This window comes from Pituophis catenifer, unplaced genomic scaffold, assembly GCF_029215685.1.
Source record: "Pituophis catenifer annectens isolate HBS135680 unplaced genomic scaffold, rPitCat1.0.hap2 SCAF_1, whole genome shotgun sequence".
Classification (NCBI taxonomy): Eukaryota; Metazoa; Chordata; class Lepidosauria; order Squamata; family Colubridae; genus Pituophis; species Pituophis catenifer.
The window spans coordinates 265,917,418-265,937,732 of NW_027256881.1; positions in this window are offsets into that span (position 1 = coordinate 265,917,418).

Sequence of the window (20,315 nt, forward strand, 5' to 3'; positions counted from 1 at the left end):
ATAAAACTCCACCTTTAACACTTTCTTTAAAGTCAGGAACTTGAGTGACCAAGAAATGTTGAAGAATGATGGAAAAAGATGTACAGGTAGTCCTTGACTTACAACAGTTCATTTAGTGTTCTGCCCCAGCTACGGACCCCAAAGAACGCAGCACACACAAAACCTGTACAAACCTTAGTTTACTAAATTAAACAGTTTTTTTTTTCAAACATTGGCTGTTAATTAACTTTCTTAACAGCCTACAAGAATCCAAAGAATAAATAATTTTAATCTTACTATGGTTGGCAGAAAGCCCAGAAGCAATTTGCAGAGAACTAAGATCAAGGCATGAGGGAGAGTGAACAAAGTTGTTCCCTGCAAATTGCTTCAGTCAGCATTCCTCCTTAAATAGGCTAAGGGAGTGGCCAATTAGCCCCAAGCCTTACTCTTGAGGAGACCTCCTCCTGAGGAGCCACTCCTGCCTTTTGGCAGCTCTGCTCGCCCGTGCATTGAGAAAAGGCTCTTCCTCTTTGTCCTCTTCACTTAAGGGAGCTTCTGGAGGTTCTGAAAGCCCTGGCTGAATCCCTGCCTCTGGCACCACATCTTCTCCAGCCTCATTGTCCGACTCAAGTGCCAGCTGCACAGGCTGCTGGCGCAGCACCACACCAACCTCCTCGCTGTCCGAATCACCTACCAGCCGCACAGGCTGCGTACGGGCCACAACATTTAGTGACCATTCAAAGTTATAAGGGCACTGAAAAAAGTGACCTTTGACCATTTTTCATAGTTGCAACCATTGCAACATCCTCATGATCATGTGATCAAAATTCAGACGCTTGGTTCCTACTTATGACCATTGCTTTGTTCCAAGATCATGCGATCACCTTTTGAAACCTTCTGACAAGCAAAGTCAATGGCAAAGCCACAGTCATTTAACAACCAGGTTACTAACTTATCAACTGCACTTAACAACTGAGGCAAGAAAGGTCATAAAATGGGGCAAAACTCACTTAACAAATGTCTCACTTAACAAGAGAAATGTTGGGTTCAGTTGGGGTCGTAAATCAAGGACTACCTCTAATAGAAAGACACACTTGGTCATAAAATAAGCACAACAAAGCAAAACAAATATTTCACAACCCTTAATAAGGTAGAAAAATAAAAGCACTTTTACAAAGCTCTTAGAAAACTCGCAAGTTTGAGCCTTTAAGCTCAGATCAGGTGCAGTAAGATGAGTAATGAGTGTGAGCAGAGCTTTGTGGGCTCCAAGGCAAATTTCTCACTGGAGCTGCCAAATCCAACACCTAGAGGACAGCAAAGAAATGGCAACATGCTAAGCCTTTGCTGCCACCTAGTGGCAATCCAGAGCTTTTCAGCCCAAATATGGTATCCCTATGATGAAGGCTGGGTGGCTCTATAGTCAGTGACATCATATCAATGTTTGTCTATTGTTTTACTCTAGGTTGCTAAGGGAGAGGTGCCGGATTGCTGCTTTCAACAGCAACTATACTCCTTCCTAGTTCTGCTTTGAAAAAAATGTCCTGAAGGCATACTTAAATAAACAAGGAGAAAGTTTGAGAGAGGTGAACATTTCAAATCTGGGCAAGCACTTTTTGTGACTACTTTCACAAAACTCGAGAAACATCTCTGCAGGATCTGCTTTTCACTCTGTTGGGGGTTACCTCAATATCCCCCAAGTAATTTTAAAATTATTATATTAGTGTTTCAAGAAATTTGGATGGAAGAGGTAATACTTATTTGAATTGTTTGTTTGTTTGTTTGTTTGACCATTTGTATAGTCTCCCCCACTCAAAAGACCCTGGACAAATTATGACATGAATGAAGGCAAATATACAATTATCTCAGGATAATTGCAGGATTGGATCCCGCAAGATTATGACCATTGGTGGGTTGCTCCCGGTTCTGTCCAGTTCTATAGAACCGGTAGTAAAACCAGTGGGAGGCTCCACCCACCCGGCACGACATCATCATTGGTGATCTGCGCATGTGCAGAAGCTTCCTGCTGAGAACCTGCAGTAAAGGTAAGTGGAACCCATCCCTAATTATGATGTATTATCACTATAAATCCAGCAATAGAAATAAATCAAATTTATAAAAAGACTAGCAATAGATCAACTCTCACATAAGAGGGATGCCAATAAAACGTAGGTAGATTTTACTGTGAGGTGTCACAAAGTTGTCTCCAAAGATATTCTATAAACCAAGAGGGAGGTTTAAGGACCCCTGAGGTTAAAGAGTTCCAAAATGTTGGATCACCATAGAGACCTGACTTTGGTCATTAATAAAAACAATTGTCCATTTGGACAGTCTGCGATTTAGCTGGCCTCTGTAGTTGGTAAAGCTGTCAGGTGTTTTTAACCATCTTCATTGTCAGATCTGAAATTCAGATTCAAAGCAAAGTCTTCTTTTTAGAGACGACACGGCAGTAATGGTGTCAAGTAATGTGACAGAATGGGGAGTTAACCTTTGTTTACATGGTTTACCTCCAAAGGTTCTCTAGAACAGTTCTGTCTTCAGTGCTTTCTGGAAAGCCTGCACCGCAGAATACAGTCTAAATGAAGGTTATTTCATAAAGTTGGTGCAATTGTAGAGCAACACCATGTTCTCATGTCTGCCCCTTTGATGCCATTAAAGTGTGGAACAATTGAAAGCCTCTCCCAGACAGCTTGATTCTGGCTGAAGAAGGTAGGTCTGAGTCAGGGGTGGGTTCTAATTTTTTTTTACTACTGGTTCTGTGGGCGTGGCTTATTTTGTGGGTGTGGCTTGGAGGTCATGTGACTAGGTGGGCGTGGCTAGCTGGTCAGAGTCATTTCTGGAAGGTTCTCGCACTTACGACCCGACTTATTCGTTTGCTTTTAACACTGATCAGCTGTAGGACGGCCCTTTGAAGCTCCGTGGCAAGAGTTTAAACAGTTTTTTTCCCTCTAATCATCAGCTGGGACTCAGGAGGCAGCAATAGATTGGGGGTGGGACCAAATAAAAGGTAAGAATAACGTGGGTGGGGGGGGTGGGAAGGGGAGAACCAGTTCGGTGACATCATATCGTCACCGTTACCGGCTCAGCCAAACCGGACCGAACCGGGAGGAACCCACCACTGGTCTGAGTACACCTTGGAACTAAGCTACGCAAAGTTTAGAGATCAAACGCAGAATTTGAATCCCATTTGAAAGACTATTGGTAAGCAATGGAGAGGCTTGACCACAAGTAATGGGCTCTTGACAGTTAATATCTGTCAGTAAACAGGTTGTAGCATTCTGTACCATTTGCAGCTTCCAGGTAACACATAAAGACAATCCCCTATAGATCACATATGGTAATCTACACATGCAGTGATAAGGCTTGAATTGTTCTTCTAAGATCTTGGGTGGTTGGCATATCAACTTCAGCTGGGTGATGGCACTCCTGGGCTCCCTTTCCAAGAGGATCCCTAAGTCCAGGAAGACCTACAAACTCATAAACCTTCTCTTTCATAACAGTTACATATATAAAACATCCATGATACAGAACATGAAATGTCAATAGTGAACATATTCACTATAAATTATCCATAGGTATAACATCCAACATTAAAATGTCCATAATAAAAATCCCATATTAATTTTAAAAGTAATGAGCATAGCTACCATCACAATTCCAGTCACCATTGGAATAGACATCCTGTTTGTTCCAATTCTACTTCTCAATGTTACCCTTTTGTCCCAAGACATAGTCAGCATTAAGTGCATCACATTCTGGGAGAAAGGTCTTGGGAGAAAGGATCCCTCCTGAGAGTTTGCAAATCTTAGATTTCCCAAAATATTCTGATAGCTACATTTTTGTTCATTGGTGGTTGGACTGCCTTAAGGCAACCAAAATTGTGTAAATACATACTTGACATTTTACATCATAGACATCAATGTATGCTATTTATGCAAATAAATGAAGTCAAATGTCAGTTATATAGATATAGAAATACCGTAAAATATGCCAATTCTGTGACCTGCTTTAAATGCAACAGATTTTGTGCATGGCTTCGGGATTGAGTAGAAGGGAGACGTTTCTCCATAACATCCAATATTCATTGACTAGAAGGCCAGAGAACTGAGATTTTATTGCAATAACAAACTGACAGCCCACATCTATTGCCCGCAAACTTATGCTAATGATCAGGTTGAGGTAGGCTGTTTTATTCTTGATATGCAACCAAAATTGTATTTATACCAAATCAGTATATAGTGGTTGCTTCATCATCATCCAGAAATGTTTGCTTATCATTTATTTCCAATTTATGTGTTTGTTAATTTCTTTCCTTTAGGAGCTCAAGGTGGTTATAAAGGATTCTCTCCTGCAATTTTTCCAACAATAATTCTGTGAAGTTCTGTAGATTCAAATGAGAGAGACTGGTCCAAAGAAACTCAGTGAGCTTCCATGACTAACAGTAGACCAGAACCTGTATCTTCTTGGAGCCAGTTTAATATCTTAACCTTTATGCATTTAACTAGCATTAACGAAAATCAGACTGCATGGAAATTGCATTATAGGCCAAAAAAACTGGTACTTTATAGCATTTTTTGAGGGTGCAAGATAAAGACAGGATATGTTGTCTTCTTGTTCCCATTTGTCTTTATTTTATATGACAATCTTGTCTGTTGTTCAGTAGCTAAGTCATGTCCAACTCTTTGCAATCGCATTGATCATAGCATGCCAGGCTTCCCTGTTCTCCACTGTCTCCCAGAGTTTGGCCAAATTCATGTTCATAGTCTTACCCAAGTTTTCCCCAACTCTTTTAAAATGCAAATTGTGGAACTAAATCTGGGGAAGGATGGAAGAAGGAAGAAAAAATTACTTAAACATTTGCTCCCAGGTATATCTATATCTATATATACTGCATATATCTATGCAGTTTTTCTGGCCATTGCCTCCTTACAGGATACTTTCCAACTTTTGAAGCTTGCCTACAGTCTAGGAATTTCCAGGTGGTTTCCCATCCAAATGCAACCAGGCCTGATGCTACTTAGCCTCCAGGGTCAGACACGATCAGTCAGGTGCTGCCACCAGGCTGAGGCAAGTGTAGTAGTTACCATGAGAAATAAAATTCATCCCACCCACATAACCAGGGTGAAAAGGGAAAGGAATGTATTTGTGGCAGTAAAAGAATGGAAGCATCTTGCGTGTTTACATTTTATTGCTGTCACTAGTGGTGCCATGTCAAGAACAGCCTTCTCAGGGGGCACAGCCTGATTTGTAGAGCGACTGCATTTTTGTAGCTTTCCTTAGAGCAGCCACCACAAGCGAGAAAGGGACACACTCACTTAACTATACCCTTAAAACGCTTCTAAAGATGCCTCCCGAAAGTCACAGTCCGTCCTTAGATTGTTCAATTTTTGGAATTCTTCGGGAGTGAGAACAGACTCTGTTGTCAACAGAGTCCTGTTCACAGAAACTAGGCAGGAAAATGAAAGAAGGGTCTCTATTGTTCAGGGATGTGGTGTAGGCTGCAAGAATGTGTGGGGAATGTGAAGTCTGCATATCACGGAGAAAGAGGGGCCTTTGTGTGAAAACACTGAAGCAGAATGTCAATCATATAAATAACTCTTACCTCATTTTTTATTCGAAGCATGGCCGTCATAATTTTCAAACCATATATCAATGAGCATGGATATTATAAGTTTCCTGGAGCATATTGCTTTCAACTTCCCACCCTGCCCCTCACCCTTCCCAGTCTGCCCGCCGCATTTAGTCAAACCCTCTAACATAAAAACAGAGACAGAAAGAAAGATTTGGGGTCTCTATTTAAGTGAGATCACTGAGTCCACCGACATGGAGGACTGATTGTGGTGCTTTTGGACAGATTCCTACAGAGAACTACACGTGGAAAACATGACGTCAGAATTGAAAATCCATGTGGATTTTGCAGGAAGGAACTGGGAGGAAAGCAATTGGTTCATGTTGGCTCCAGTTTATTAAGCTCTCTGGTAAAATTCATATGGATTTACAGTTTCAGGCAAATGTTCTTCCCTGTGCATTCCACCGCAAGATTAATTGCAAAATAATCACAGCCTTCTGTGGAAAAATACATCACATCAGAATTGGCTCCTCTCACTATCACCTTCAGTGGACTATGATCTTCCCTTCCAGGCAAATCTTCATTTACTTCTTCTTCAATGCTTGTATAGAAGTTGATAAACTCAGGTGCTGGCATTTGGGGTGGGGTGGAGGGGAAAAATCAATAGGATTGGATTTGAGTGATGTACATCCCACTGGATTACTTAGTATGATGAGGCATGATGCAACCCCACCAAGCTTTGCTGGGAAATTCTTTGAAATCCTGAGCTTAAGGCAAGCAACAAGCCTGGAGAGAGAATATTTTAGCTAATAAATGCTTTTGTTCCTCCAACAAGCAAGTTCTTGAAGGCTTGCCTTGCCAAGATAGGAATACCATACCTGCCAAGACAGGATTGGAGTTGGCTTCTATTCCAGAACAGCATCCTACGTGTTGGTTTTATGAGGTGCTGTCTAAGAGAGATCGCCCTTTGAGATACAATATAATTCTTTTGCCTGGCAGTGATAGAAGGAGGTTGAGTGCTGAAATATCACCCACGCTGGAAAAGTTGTTAGCCATTATTTAATTAGATAATGCTATATGCTGCGTCACTTTAAGTACGTCCAACGAGCGTGCCACAGTGTTTTAACTTCAAGTGGGTACTGAAAAAAAAAGAAAGAAATCCCTGCAGGTATGATTCTTCAAGAGAATATTGCAGGAATGCGCACAGAGTTAGTTACAAGAAGCTACAAGGTGATCCAGTCCTATCCTTTGAGGTTTCCTGGACTGTATTCATTGTCTTGAGATAAAGAATGCCTCTAAGTTGCAAGAACTAACTAGTAATATGCGATCTAATGATAGCTGGCTTTGTCAAGTGGGTGGATGACATGAACAAAATGCACTGAAGGAAAAAAAAAAGTGATCCAAATTAAATTTGATACTTCTGCATAGTTCAGACTATAAGTTGTCATCTTCCAAACTATTACTTTTCTGTCTGCAGAATTCTGGCTCTAGAGTCAGTAGTGGTGGATCTGTTGCCAAGAGCTCTACCACTGTCTCCAGAGAATAATCCAGAAGCCTTTAAAAACAGACTTGGTGGCTGTAAGACTTTCCCCACTGCTGTGTTAAAATATTTATTTGTTTGTTTAAACATTTACATGGTTGCCCATCTTAAAATAACATTTATTTATTTATTTATTTATTTATTTATTTCCATTATTATTATTATTATTATTATTATTATTATTATTATTATTATTTAATTTGATTTATATGCCGCCCTTCTCCGAAGACTCAGGGCGGCTTACAATGTGCTCAGCAATAGCCTTCATCCTTTTGTATATTTATACAAAGTCAGCTTATTGCCCCCACAAACTGGGTCCTCATTTCACCTACCTTAGAAAGGATGGAAGGCTGAGTCAACCTTGAGCCTTGGCGAGATTCGAACCCTGCAGTAATTGCAGGCAGCTGGTCTTAATAACCAGCTTAATAACAGGGTGCCTTAAACCCCTGTACTACCAAGGCTCTTTACAAATAACTCAAGGCAGGAACTTTCCTGTTCCTATTTTCCCCACAACCATCCTGTGAGGTGAATTGGGCCGAAAGAGAGTGCCTGGCCCAAGGTCACATAGCTGGTTTTCCTTGGCTAAGGTGGAACTAGAAGTCATTGTTTCCTGCTTTCTGGCCTGGTGCCTTAACCACTAGCTCACCATCCTTGAATCAGCGCAAACCACCAAATCTGCTGCCCCTTCTTCTTGCCTGTATGGCCTATCTTTCCTGTATGGCCTATTACTCTATTTCAAAACACTGGCAGCTCCAGTCCCTCCAAAGCATTTGGTACATCATGGAGACCCAGCACAAGTACAAAAGCGCTAAGCACAGATCTGAAAGCAGAATATTTTGGTAGGCCCTCCCTTCATATTCAAACCAGATATTTATCTTTTGCCAGACCACCAGTATAGTACTCCAGCATGTTGTGCAAGAACTATAATTTGGCCATGGAACCATTTGCAGCACTCTTTTAAAAAGGCATATATGCAGGCTGCATTCACTCAACATTCAATCAATTGGGTAGAACCATTCCTACTCAAAGGCATGATATCTACAATGGATATTATCTATAATGTCATAAAGAAAACTCAGCAGTTTCCAAATGCCCCTACCGGTATTATTGACTTTTGTTCTGGCAGTGCCTTGACCCATGCTGCAGGGACTGACTCAAGAGCTATGTGCTGTAATAAACGTTTACAGAGAAAGGGCTTAGCAAACAACCATTTCAGCATAATGGGGAATTCTCCTTCAAGCTCCTTCAACATTCCATTCATATTCATCTTCCTTATCTGCTCTGTCAGTTTGCAAGAAACAGTTTGGAAAACGAGATCAGAAAAGGTGTCAACCCCGTGTTCAAATGCCTATTCGTCCAATCCATAGAATTTCCATATTTAGTGCACATTGTGCAAGTGATTGCAGAATGAGTTGTTCTGTTTGGAAGACAATCCTATTCAGACTCTCCTGGATTATCCTGGACTCTGTTCCTGTTTGCATATGAAATTTCATATAATTGCACATGTATTTATCCAGATTGGCCTGAAGAGATAGTGCAAAAGAACAAGTTTGAACTATTTTGAATATGCTCTTTTGGCACAGAGTTTAATTTCCGTAGCAAGGGGAAAGCATACCTTGTAATGTTTAAACAGAAGTTGCTTTTTTCAAGACCACTAATAGGTCTGGGTAGTTCCATGCCCACAAGGTGAGTTATTCGGTGATGTCTGAGGTCTGTGAGGAGCTGGCTTGTGAGAGGAACAAGCAGGAAGTTGGTCCTAGTAAGACAGAAAGAGTTGTGTTTGAATAGTCACTAGGTATTAACAGAAATTCAGTTTCTGAAAATGTTTGGCAACCATTGCCTTTTTATTAAAGAGGGCCATTCTCCACTATTAACTTGCCTTTAATTCACGTCATGGCAGTAACCTAATATCCCTTCAGTAACAGTAACAGAGTTGGAAGGGACCTTGGAGATCATCTAGTCCAACCCCCTGCTCACATAGGAGACCTATACTAGGGATGGGTCATGGGTAACAAAGTTTTTATACACCTTAGGTCCGGTGGAATAAGGAGAAAATATTACTTTGAAACTGGTACAGCCAAGGACAATTTCAACCTGTCTTACTCATACTGTAGGTTGCAGAGGAGATACCTTGATTTCCTATTGCTATGGTGTTTATTTATTTGTGTGTTTTCTTGTTTTCTGTATATGTCTTCCATTTGTATGGCTGTCCACTTATTCCTAAAAACAAAGCCAGCTTGTCATTTATCAAGGAGAAAGGGAAAACAAACAAACTCTAACACTTATATTCCTGTTTCATTTTTCTAGACTACTCTTCGCACACAATGAGCCACAAGATCTACAAGGAACAAAAGCAGTTTGGAGATCATCAAATCCTATCTATTGCTTAAGGCGAAAAAATCAGCAGCATGTGTACATTTATCTGGTCTTATTCACATAAAGACACCTAAAATCTGAGCAGTTGCTGTGAAGAGATCTTGTGCAGCTAATCAAGCTATCTTTCCTCTTTGAGAAACTATAGACAGAATGTGATGTTCTGTCGGGTGCTAAAGGCCAAAGTGTGGGAAGAAAGGTGAAGCTAGAGATGCTGTGAAAGCAAAAAAAAAAAAAAAAAATGAACCGTCCATAAGCTCAATAAAGATTTGTACTGTACTTTTCATAGTATTATGGAAAAGCTAAAAGTTGTGATTTAATGTTAATGCCTTATTTTACTGTAACACAGAGAGAGTTGAAGTCAATGCTTCTTTTTCTTTTTTCTTTTTTCCCTATCTTTCCTCACTTCTCTTCCCTCTTCCCCCCCCCCTCTATTTACTTTTTTGTATTTTATAATACTTTATAAATCAATAAAAATGTTAAACTTGAGATTTGTACTGTACTTTTTTTTTTAATAAGGCTAAGGTAACCTTTATTGTACAGTTTTCTGGGTCCACAATGGCACACATGAAAATTCTGATGCCCACTCTCAAAAGAATACACACACACACACACACACACACACACACACACACACACACACATACTGTATACACACAGACAGACAGAGACAGAGACAGAGACAGAGATAGAGATAGAGATAGAGATAGAGATAGAGATAGAGATAGAGATAGAGATATACACATATATAAATATGGACTATGTGACATACATATATTAAAAATGGACTGTGATTTTCTCTATATAAATTATATATAGAAAATATACTCAGTCTCAGCCCCAGCTGAGAAGATTTGGTCTATTGAACTGTCTTTTTAAAAACACCTTATGTATCATTTATAACTTTATAGAAAACTATATGTTAAATCCCATATTATGCTAGGAAAATTAAATCACCCTGCTCCCATAGCAATGTGAAAAGAGAGACAAGCTACTTACTGTTTAGCCCAATTAATGTGGACAGTGGCTATGCTTTCCATCAGACTTATTCAACAGGAAGAAGTCCCAAATAACTAAGTTCAATAATCAAGAGGGGACCTTGATAACATGTTTCTACCATTCAGCAAAGAATTATGATACTACCACTCATACAGATAAATTTAGTACCTAGAAAGTTAATTGGAAGCAATATGTGAAACAAGAGACATATTTTCAGCTTCAAATGATCTTGTTAGGTATGCATTCACTCAATAAAGATTTGTCTTTTTTAAAAGGATACATCTTTCTCTCTGCACCCCACCCCCTTTCTCTCACATATACATATATACATGCCTTGGTCATATCTTGGTCACTGGTCATTGGAAATTCTCACTCTCTCTCTGTTTCTTATAAATATTTACCATTTGCCATTTATTTCCCATCCTTAACAGATACGTAAATATTTCATTTAAATGGAAACAGATTTCCATTTAAATGAAATATTTAATTTGCTTTTCCCACCCTGTACTTGCACTTCTGAAAGCTATGGAGTTTCACTTTTGATTTTAAGCAGTTTCATTTTCTAAGTGCCATAGCCTTGTGCAATATTTGCATTCCAGGCACTGTAGGAGAATGTTGAAACCATAACTTCAAAGCTATTTGTTAAAGAATTTGTTTTATCAGTCATTCAGGCTCTTCATGTTAGGTTAAAACAACAAAGAAAAGGTGCCCTTTACCTAGTTTAATATCTCACTGTTCTTCCCCCATGAAACCCTCTGAAAAAGCTCCTCTGGCAGTTGGGAGAGCCTAGAGAAAGGATTAGGATAAGGAGCAAACCACTGTACTTGTAGCGTGAGTTTTAGAAGCTTGACTTACCAAAATGCCTCCAGCTAGTTTCCCGTTTTGGTTTTTTGAGTTTTGGGGTTTTTTGCCTTGCCAGAGAACTCTTCACCTGTAATTCAGGAGAATGGGCACACTCTCCATCTATTGACTGGTATGCTTTTCAACGTTGCTCCATAGTACTTTTCAATCTACTTTAAAGCTCAATTGAGAGATCCCTTCATCAATTGGCTGGGAAGAATAGGATGTCACAGCTATATATACTGCTCAAAAAAATAAAGGGAACACAAGCAGAAGACATCCGAGATCTGAATGAATGAAATAGCCTTATTAAATACTTTGTTCTTTACATACAGTAGTTTATACACTGCTCAAACAACTAAAGGGAACACACAAAGTGTATGTAACGAACAAAGTATTTAATAAGGCTATTTCATTCATTCAGATCTCGGATGTCTTCTGCTTGTGTTCCCTTTATTTTTTTGAGCAGTGTATAAAAATGCATAGAAATTGGGAGTTAGAATTCGTTCATTCTGATTCCCAGGTTGGCTGGATGTCTAATTACAAAGAAGAGTAGCAATCAGTATCCACAATACTATATGTTAATCTTTGAGCTACACTATTGCATCAACAGCTGGAACATGCAGTCCAGACAGGTATGCATATGGAGGGAGTATAGATGGGTATCAAGAGACCTACACTACTGTCACAATCAACATTTTAGGAAAATTCTCTTCAATCCTGTGGTGAGGCAGTCCCAAGTTTAGTACTCTTGAAAAACAAGTTTCCAGCAATTTCATCAATAAACTTGGGGCCTTATATCCTCCCCATTCTGCCTTCTGGCATCTTTAAGGATACCTCTACAAATCATTATTTCCACCCTCCAATCTCTTGCAACACAATCTGAAGCTTACCTGCAAATATATTCACTTCTGATGACATTATTAATCCAAAAAATGTTTAGAGGCCTACAAAACCAATCAGCATTTCCTCCAGCTGTCAAATAGGAGAGTGTAAAAGAGTCACTTAAGCCATGTCATACTCCAAGTCTTTTTTAACAATTTTTTTTTAAAAAAAAGCCTTTTTAAAGGAAAATAAAATTAATTGCTAACACCACCATACGCCTATTCTTCTTTTACTGATCTGGAAGAGGGTTTTCTTTTGTATGAGCATGCATAATGGTCTGTGAGAATGTTCTTGAGAAACAGAAGAGGAGGAAGAAGGGCAATGGTCAGATAAGACCATTGCTGCTTGCAAAGATCGATGTTGATGTCAGAGATGTATTTTCAGTCTTGTAAGATTCTGTTAATGAAATCTTATAATAAAATTAAAACCGGTACTTGTGGGTGTGATTCTTATCTAGACTACTATCTACTTATCTATTATTATTATTATTATTTACTTCATTCATTAAACATGAAATGCAGTCAACTGAACATTCAAAAACGCATCACATTTATTATTATTATTATTTATTGGTTAATCTTTAGTGAGATTCACAGCCTTTGAGGCTGGTTAATAGCTCAGCAGCTCGAGTCCTAACCAAGGACCTAGGAACTGTTAAGGTATCGTCGGAGGATGTAAGCTGTTCCGAGTAAGGTGGTTTTTTGTAGAGTCAAAATGTTCAAGTCCGGCAAATTTAGAATTTCTAAATAGCGGGGTAGCCCTTTGGGTATTGCTCCGAGGGCTCCAATTACAATCGGGACAACACACGATTTCTTTTTCCACAGTCGCTCAACTTCAATTTGTAAGTCCCGGTACTTTGTGATTTTTTTCTTGCTGCTTATCTTCAATTCGTGCATCACCAGGTATTGCAATGTCAATGAACCATACTTTTTTCTTTTCAACTATTGTTATGTCAGGTGTGTTGTGGACCAAGTGCCTGTCAGTCTGAATCCTAAAGTCCCACAAGATCTTGAGTTTCTCATTCTCTAAAACTTTCTCAACCTGATGTTCCCAGTGGTTTTTGCTGTACTCAAATCCAAACTTCTGGCACAATTTCCAGTGAATGATTTTAGCAACACGGTCATGGCATTGTAGGTAGTCAGTTTGTGAAATTTTGCTGCACCCACTGATCAGGTGGTCGACTGTCTCATCTTTCTCATTGCAGAGGCGGCATTTGCTGTTGGTGGTAACATGTTGAATTTTTGCCTTCATACAGTTTGTGGCTAGGGCTTGTTCTTGAGCTGCCAAAATAAAGCTTTCCGTTTCTTTTTTCAGTACTCCTGATCTTAACCAGTTCCAAGTTAGTTTCTGGTCAGCTTTGCCTTCAATACTTTTCAAGTATTGGCCATGCAGAGCTTTGTGTTTCCAATTTTCAGCTCGCTGCTCAATTACTTCTTTCTTATATTCTGCTTTTGTTTTAGTTGTTATTATTTAGTTGTTGTTGTTGTTGTTGTTGTTGTTGTTATTATTATTATTATTATTATTATTATTATTATTATTATAATTATTCTTCACAAAAATGACAGTATACACAGCAAACGAGATAACCATGCTGAGTTTCGTATCACAAATCACTAGTCGAACACTTCCCAAGTGTTTAGGACTGCGTGATGTATCGGCGGATTATGCGAGCAGATCCCAGTAAGGTGGGCTTCTGCAGCTGACCAATGGTGATCTTGTCAGCACCAATTGTTTTTAAGTGTTTGCTTAGGCACAGCTCCCAGTGTGCCGAGTACCACTGGAACCACCTGCACTGATTTATGCCAGAGTCTCTGCAGTTCGATTCTCAAGTCCTGATATCTGGTGACTTTTTCAAGTTGTTTCTCATCGATTCTGCTGTCACCAGGTATGGCAATATCGACGATCCAGACTTTTTTCTTCTCCATAATTGTGATATTTGGGGTATTGTGTTCCAAATACTTTGTCAGTCTGTATTCGGAAGTCCCACAGTAGTTTTGCATGCTCATTTTCGATCACTTTTTCAGGCTTATGATCCCACCAGTTCTTTGTTACAGGCAGATGGTAGTTGTGACACAAGTTGTTGTTGTTGTTGTTGTTGTTGTTATTATTATATTTACCTAGACAGATCTTGATGGACTTGAATACTGGTCCCTATCCAACAAAATACAATTCAGTGATGAAAAAAGTCAGATTTTATACTTAAGCAAGAAAAAACAAATACACAGGTATAGAATAGATGGTACTTTGCTCAATAGCAGTAATTGTGAGAGGGATCTAGGAGTCCTGGTGTACAACCACTTAGCTAGCAGTATGCTGCAGCTGCCAAAAAAAAAAAGCCAAGTTCTGGGCTGCATCAACAGAGGGATGGTATCAAGTTCATATGAGGTGTTAGACCCACTTTATAATGCATTAGTGAGAATACCCTTGGAATTCTTCATCCAGTTTTGTTCACCATGATACAAAAAGAGATGTTGAGACTCTAGAAAAAGTGCAGAGAAGAGCAACAAAGATGATTAAGGGACTAGAGGCAAAGATCAGTTGCAGGAATGTCTAGTCTAATGAAGAGAAGGACTAGGGGTGACATGATAGCAGTATTTAAGGGGTTGTCACAAAGCACCTGAAGGCAGGACAAGAAGTAACTGATGGAAATTTATCAAGGAGTGTTCCATCCTAAGGAGAAATTTCCTGACAGTGAGTACTACTAATCAGTGGAATGGCTTGCCTTCAGAAGTTTGGGTGCTCCATTACTGGAGGTTTGTTATTTTTTTTTTAAAGAAGAGATTGAATAGTCACTTGTTTGGAATGGTAAAGGTTCTCCTGCTTGAACAGGGAGTTGAACTAGAAGACATATCAGGTCCTTCTGTTATTCTGTTATACGATATCCTCAGAAGGCTGACAGCAATGGACAGAACGGTCTGCTGCATTCTATGGCTTTTCAGCAAATATTTCAAGGATGGTTTCCTAAATTGTATGTCTTAGTAACATGATTTGACTTATGAATTAGAAATGTTATGCTCCACTGATAATTTGAACCACATACCTTGCACATATGTAAGGAATTTTTGCACGTTCTATATAATGTATATGTTTCAGTTATATTGTTCAGCTAGTTTTCAGACCTCTTCCAAAGTCTGGAGCTTGTTTGTATTTCTTTTCCTAACTCTAATGCCTATGCAAACACAATTAACAACATGCAATGCCAATCCATTATCTTCCCAACTGAAGTCTCTATAGAAGTCCATCAGGCAAGATTAAAAGAAAATAGAAATTCTGTAACAGTGATTATATAGAATCAACATATACATCTATGCTGAAAACAACAACAAAATGAAATGAAATGTAGCTGGACTTATGGAAATCACCAAAATATTTAATCTATATCTAACACTACACCCATAATTCAACATTTTCTGTGGTGAACCACAAGAGAAATGAGAGATAGTTGTGTCATTTCCAACATCTTTGGGGCCTGTTTTATATGTATCACATGTCACTGGGAGAAACTGTCCTAAACTTTCTCATAATATACAGTACATGTTTTTCTTAGAAATCAAAGGAAGAAGACATTTTTTATCTATTAAAATAGACTTTGGCATATTTAACACAAAAGGCCAATTAACAATTACCAGTTCCCAGGTAAACCAAACAGAAATACAACTAGATGAGCTATTTCTACTTTATTGCAAAGCTATATTAACAGAATCTTTCAAGTCTGAGGTACAAAGTTCCTATTGCCATTTTTAACCAACTGACCAATTAGGGCAGATCCATCTTAAGTTTCTTTCTCTGATGGGACCATTGGCGGCTCCCGACTCTCTTGTCTGATTGTTTCTTAGGCAACATCTCTTCCCCTCATTCCCCAAGATCATCCAAACAGGTGAGAGGTGAGGAAAAATTTCAAGATTGCCCTACCTTGATTTTCTTTAATATAAGAAGGAAGAGAATAAATATATTAGGCTTTCAAGATTCTGTTATCTACTCTATAATAAAATAAGGTTCCAATAGGCCATGTGGTCTCTGTTTTTTGTTTTTTTTTTACTTAGTCTACCTCAATGACCTGGCAGCTTCCAAAGAGCTTCAAGTTCTTTGAACTGAAGAATTCACTAAGGATGGTAAAAGCTCCTTCACAAGTTCATTGGGGGCATAATCACTTCTTGAAAGTAGAACTTTAATACTAATATGCACGAGAAAGGGATTTACAAATGATGTGGGATGTAGTGATGCATAGACTCACTTTGTTCCAGAAACAAAAGTTTAGACTGAGTTTCCTTTGAATATTGGAGCACTGAAAACTTGTTTTGGCATAGATATTTGCTTTATGAATGGATAAATGCAGAACAAATGTGCAGGTAAATTAGCACTTTGGTAGAGAGACAGCATCCCAAGGTATTTCACCTTCATCCAGTTGAGAGCTCCCTTTTACCATGGGTAAAAACTAGTTTAGTACATGCAAACTGCTTTGTGTACATCAAAGACACCACCCAGAAGTCAAATGTATGTTAGTAAAACATCTAGAGCACTAGTGTTAGTCTGTTAAATCCACCCCTTATTATTTATTTTACAATAGTTACCTATAGGTAAAGGTAAAGGTTCCCCTCACATATATGTACTAGTCGTTCCCGACTCTCATCTCTGTTTCAAAGCCGAAGAGCCAGCACTGTCCAAAGATGTCTCTGTGGTCATGTGGCCGGCATGACTAAACACCAAAGGTGCACGGAATGCTGTTACCTTCCCACCAAAGGTGGTTCCTATTTTTCTACTTGCATTTTTTACACGCATTTCGAACTGCTAGGTTGACAGAAGCTGGGACAAGTAACGGGAGCTCACCCCATTATGCGGCACTAGGGATTTGAACCACTGAACTGCCAACCTTTCAATCAACAAGGTCAGCATCTTAGCCACTGAGCCTCTGCGTCCCTTATACTACCCATTAAAATAAATCTCAGTGTAGTTTACAATTACATATTCCATATGGAATCATTTTAGGCACAACCTCTGGGTGTCCTTGTGTGCCATGTTTGGAAATTGAGCTGACTTATTTCCAACTCAGTTATAGTACAGTTGATACACATGCACATCTAGGCATCACTTTTACAAGCATTGTTCCTCCATTATTCATGGAAGACATGTTTATTCCAATAATGGAAATGCCAATTTGCTTTTTTCACATCTCCCCTTGAAATTGACAAGACCAACTGATTAACAGATTCCACCCACCTTCTCTCTCTCTCTCTCTCTCTCTCTCTCTCTCTCTCTCTCTCTCTCTCTCTCTCTCTCTCTCTCCAATAGTGCTGTCAGGAAGGATATTTTTATTGGTGAACACCTGCAACAGCTTGAGATAGAGTAGTGATTTTTGATTTTGATTCTCAAAATTTCAAGGCTCCAGAAGTGAAGATTATTCTGAATCTCCTTTAAACTTCTGGTGGTTTGAGGAGTGAAAAAGGGAGTCCAGAGAATGTCCTACACCTCTCCAAATACTACTGCATTTCAACTGGAACAATAGCAAGTCTCCACAACTTTGGTCTGAATTCTGTGTACCATATATGGAATATATATTTATAGACTGTTCTTTCTGATTTTGAAAATCCTCTGAAACACAAAGGCATTCCAAACTAACATTACGTAAACTGTTCAGCTGAGAATTTAATATGAACAGAGTTTTTAGGAAGAAAATAGTGAAGAAATGAACAGTGAAAGAGACCTCAAACTCTGATTTAGGATTGAAGACATTGAACATCTGATGGTGTCAGGGCTTTATGCTAGAACTTCTGCTTTGCATCAGGAGGTCTCAGCTTCAATTCCAGGAATCCCCAGGTAATGCTGGAAAAACCTCTGCTTCTTAACAATACCGGGAGAGATGCAATAGAAAACAGCTTCCTATGCTCCTAAATTTTCAAAGGTTAATACAAAATCCCTGTGGTTCCCCAAGATATATAGTGGCATGACGATTTTTTTTTTCTGACAGAGATTTAAGCCGTTTTACTTGCTGTAAGGAATTGAAACAATTCAGTGACTGCTCCAAGTATATATCCCAGGAGAAACAAGATGTAAAATGTAAGACTATATTTCAGAGTATGTGCCTTCCACCAGTCAATTGCTTCCGTCTGTGTTCCCTATATGTCTGTAAAGAAGTTGATCTTTCTTTGCAAATTTTCTACAAACATGTTCCTCTAAAAGTGAATGTGCAATGCAAAACCTCAAGAGAAAAAGCCAAAATATTTTACAAATAGGTAACTGGATCTTCTTAGAGATCCTGGTTATAGTATAACCAGCATTAGTAAACAGTTTTATCTACTATTGCAAACTGGGCCTCCCAAACTGGAAATGAACATACTCTTAAGAGTGAGTCTGATTTGAGCTTCGCATAGATGAAAGGCAGTGAGACCAATCAGTAATGACTTATGAGTACCAAGGGAGGAAGTCAGTCTGCCTTTTTCCTTTTTCCCTTTTTTTTTTTTTTTCTGTCTAGAGGTTACAGATGTAATAGTCTAAAAAGAGAAACAAAAGGCAGAAAACTGAAAAGAATGTCTTAGGCTTTCTCAAAGGTTCATCATAATTCAGTTCCATATTAAAAGCCCAAACTTATTTCTAGAACAAAAGGGAAAATTGCTTCTTTATCAGTCAACCTCAGTTAAACAAAGTTCTTGAGTGAGATTGTCCAGTTCGGTCAAATGTTCTGGCCATCATCGTCACCATCATGAATATGATTCAAGAAGAACTATTAAAGTAAAATCTGTAATGCAAATACACAAGTTGTTGCATTAGTATAGCATTTTACTTTTAAAAAGAATTTTGGAAATTGTGTTATTATAGTATGTGCTTATTATTCCAGAGTACAGGTATTTATCAACTTACGACCATATTTTTGAGACCAAAATTTCTGTTGCTAACTATGGCATTTTAAAAGTGAGTTTTGCCCCATTTTATAACCTTTCTTGCCACAGGTGTTAAGTGAATCGCTGCAGTTCTTAAGTTAGTAACATGGTTTTTAAGTGAATTTGGCTTCCGCATTGACTTTGCTTGTCAGAAAGTTGCAAAGGGGATTGCGTGATCTTGAGACACTGCAAGTCATAAATAAACGTCAGTTGCCAAGCAACCAAATTTTGACACATGAACATGGGAATGCTGCAACGATCATAAGTGTGAAAAATGGTTATTAGTCACTTTTTACTGACCTCAGAAGGATGGAAGGCCGAGTCAACCTTGAGCCCCATCAGGATTGAACTTCTGGCAATGGGCAGAATTAGCCTGCAATGCTGCAGTCTAACTACTGCACCACTACAGAAGGATAATACTGAGATAATCTACAGCAGGGATGTCATACTCAAGGCCCGCGGGCCGGATCCGGCTTGCGGGGTGCTTAAATCCAGCCTGAAGGACCAGCTTGAAAATATCAAAGGACAAGTCCTGCAGTGCCTCTGATGGCTAAACCAGGCCTAATGCGGCCCCCTGTGCCTCGTTTTCACCCTCCATGGCCTCCTGCAGCACTCTGCTGGCCGAAAAGGGGCCGAAAACGGGCCACGTACGGCCTGTTTTTGGCATCCCCGCCATCTAACAGCACTCTGCTGGTCAAAAACGGGTTGTGCAGGGGCCTCGGGCAAAGACGAGGCATGGGGGATTGCACAGACCCTGCGCACCCTGTTTTGGCCGGCAGGGTGCTGCAGGAAGCCTCCACCCTGTCTCCCGCCAGCCCGCAGAGAACTACAATGCTGATCCGGCCCTCGAAGAAATCCAGTTTGACACCCCAGATCTACAGCAAGAAAGTACAACCTTTTCTGATCTAATGATGATAGCTGAATTTTGAATCCTAAATCAGAAACTGCATTTCAAAATGTAAGCCGGGCAGGACATATATTAAATTTTATTTAGATTAATTTAAATGTAATTAACTTTAAAAATGCAAATGTACTATCAAGGACATGGTGGGAGTATATCTTCAGCGCCAGAACATTAAAAACTTTGTTGTTTGTGGCACAGGTTCTACAACAGTATATTCCATCTTTTTAGCAGAAACCATAAGACCTAGATTCTGCTCTTATTACTTGATTTTAATGTAAAGCAGTTCTCTAAATCTTAATTAATAGCTCTTAATTTCTGTCTTCTGTAAAGCATGACGATTAGCATTACAAAAAC